The 3,030-nt window shown below is 43.1% G+C and overlaps 1 protein-coding gene across 1 annotated transcript in view; it reads right to left on the bottom strand.

The window, feature by feature from the left end:
* The window catches only part of LOC106875180 (atrial natriuretic peptide-converting enzyme), a 46,746-nt gene that overhangs the window by 3,041 nt on the left and 40,675 nt on the right, over window positions 1-3,030 (bottom strand). The gene's annotated exons all lie outside the window — the stretch shown is intronic.

Genomic DNA, 3,030 nt, shown 5'->3' with positions numbered 1-3,030 from the left:
ACCGAGCGAACCAACGAACGAACGTTCGTACGTACGTACAAATGAACGAATGAACGAATGATAGATCGAACGAACGAACTAACGAACGAACAACGAACGTACGTAGGTACGAAAAATTCGAACGAACGAACGTACGAAATAACGTACGTACGTAGGCACGAAAGAACGAGTGAAGAAACGTACGCACGGATGTACGTTCGAAAGTACGTACGTACGAAAGATCAATGAACAAACGAACGTACGTACGCACGAACGAACGAACTAATGAACGAACGATCGAAGAAAGAAAAGAAAGAACGAATGAAGGAACGAACGAAGAAACGATCGAAGGAAAAAAAGAAAGAACGAATGAAGGAACGAACGTATGTACGTACGAATGAAAGAAAGACCGAACGAACGAACGAACGAACGAATGAACGTACGTACGAATGAACGAAGATACGTACGTACGTAGGCACGAAAGAACGAACGAACGAACGAACGTACGTACGTACGAGCGAACCAATGAACGAACGATCGAAAAAAAAAATGAAGGAACGAACGTATGTACGTACGGACGTATGTAGAAGCTTTCGTTCGTTCATTCGTTCGTCCGTACGTACGTACATACATACGTTTGTTCTTTCGTACGTACGTACGATCGTTTCTTCGTTCGTTCGTTCTTTCATTCATACCTACGTACATACTTACTTTCGTTCGTTCCTTCATTCGTTCTTTCTTTTCTTTCTTCGATCGTTCGTTCATTGGTTCGTTCGTTCGTGCGTACGTACGTTCGTTCGTTCATTCGATCTTTCGTACGTACGAACTTTCAAACGTACATCCGTGCGTACGTTTCTTCACTCGTTCATTCGTGCCTACGTACGTACGTTCGTTCGTTCGAATATTTCGTACCTACGTACGTTCGTTGCTCGTTCGTTAGTTCGTTCGTTCGATCTTTCATTCGTTCGTTCGTTCATTTGTACGTACGTACGAACGTTCGTTCGTTGGTTCGCTCGGTGGTTCGTACATACATACGTTCGTCCGTTAGATCTTTCATTGGTTCATTCTTTAGTTAGTACGTACGTATCTTCGTTCATTCGTACGTACGTACGTTCATTCGTTCGTTCGTTCGTTCGGTCTTTCTTTCCTTCGTACGTACATACGTTCGTTCCTTCAGTCGTTCTTTCTTTTTTTCCTTCGATCGTTCGTTCATTGGTTCGCTCGTACGATCGTTCGTTCGTTCGCTCTTTCGTACGTACTTACTTACGAACGTACATTCGTACCTACGTTTATTCGCTTGTTCTTTCGTGCCTACGTACGTTCGTTCGTTATTTCGTACGTTCGTTCATTCGTTCACGAGGATTTAGGTACGTACGTTCGTTCGTTCGTTCGTTCGTTCTTCGTTCGATCTTTCATTCGTTCTTTAGTTCGTTCGTTCATTCTTTAGTTAGTTAGTTCGTTCGTTCGTACGTACGTACGTATCTTCGTTTGTTGAATCGTTCATTCGTTCGTTCGTACGTACGTTCAGTCGTTCGTTCGTTCATTCATTCATTTATTCGTTCTTTCATTCGTTCGTACGTAAGTCCGTACGTAATTACGTTTGTCCTTTCGTGGGTTCTTTCATTCGTACATACGTACGTACGTTCGTACGTACGTACATACGTCAGTTCGTACGTTCGTTCGATCTTTCGTACTTTCAACATAAGTACGTTCATTTGTTCGCACGTTCCTTCATTTCGTTCGTTCGTACGTTCGTTCTTTCGTTAGTACGTACGTTCTTTCGTTCGGTCGTTCGTACGTACGGACGTATGTAGAAGCTTTCGTTCGTTTCTTCGTTCGTCCGTCCGTACGTACGTACATACATACGTTTGCTCTTTCGTACGTACGTACGATCGTTTGATCGAATGAACGAATGAACGAATGAAAGATCGAACGAACGAACTAACGAACGAACAACGAACGTACGTGGGTACGAAAAATTCGAACGAACGAACGTACGAAATAACGTACGTACGTAGGCACGAAAGAACGAGTGAAGAAACGCACGCACGGATGTACGTTCGAAAGTACGTACGTACGAAACATCGAATGAACGAACGAACGTACGTACGCACGAACGAACGAACCAATGAACGAACGATCGAAGAAACAAAAGAAAGAACAAATGAAGGAACGAACGAAAGTAAGTATGTACGTAGGTACGAATGAAAGAACGAACGAACGAACGAAGAAACGATCGTACGTACGTACGAAAGAACAAACGTATGTATGTACGTACGTACGGACGAACGAATAAACGAACGAAAGCTTCTACATACGTCCGTACGTAAGAACGACCGAACGAAAGAACGTACGTACGAACGAACGAAATGAAGGAGCTTGCGAACGAATGAACGTACTTATGTTGAAAGTACGATCGAACTAACGTACAAAATAACGAACGAACGTACGTACGTAGGCACGAAAGAAAAAGCGAACAAACGTAGGTACAGATGTACGTTCGTAAGTAAGTACATACGAAAGAGCGAACGAACGACTGATCGTACGTAAGAACGAACGAACGAACGTACGTACGAACGAACCAATGAACGAACGAATGAAAGAAAGACCGAACGAAAGAACGAACGTACGAATGAACGAAGATACGTACGTACTAACTAAAGTATGAACCAACGAAAGATCTAACGAACGAATGAAAGATCAGACGAACGAACAACGAACGTACGTAGGTACGAAAAATTCGAACGAACGAACGTACGTACGTAGGCACGAAAGAACGAGTGAAGAAACGTACGCACGGATGTACGTTCGAAAGTACGTACGTACGAAAGATCGAATGAACGAACGAACGTACGTACGCACGAACGAACGAACCAATGAACGAACGATCGAAGAAACAAAAGAAAGAACAAATGAAGGAACGAACGAAAGTAAGTATGTACGTAGGTACGAATGAAAGAACGAACGAACGAAGAAACGATCGTACGTACGTACGAAACAGCAAACGTATGTATGTACGTACGTACGTACGGACGGACGAACGAATAAACG

The sequence above is a fragment of the Octopus bimaculoides genome, chromosome 23 (genome assembly GCF_001194135.2).
Source record: "Octopus bimaculoides isolate UCB-OBI-ISO-001 chromosome 23, ASM119413v2, whole genome shotgun sequence".
Taxonomy (NCBI): Eukaryota; Metazoa; Mollusca; class Cephalopoda; order Octopoda; family Octopodidae; genus Octopus; species Octopus bimaculoides.
This window is presented reverse-complemented; position numbering and strand designations above follow the sequence as displayed.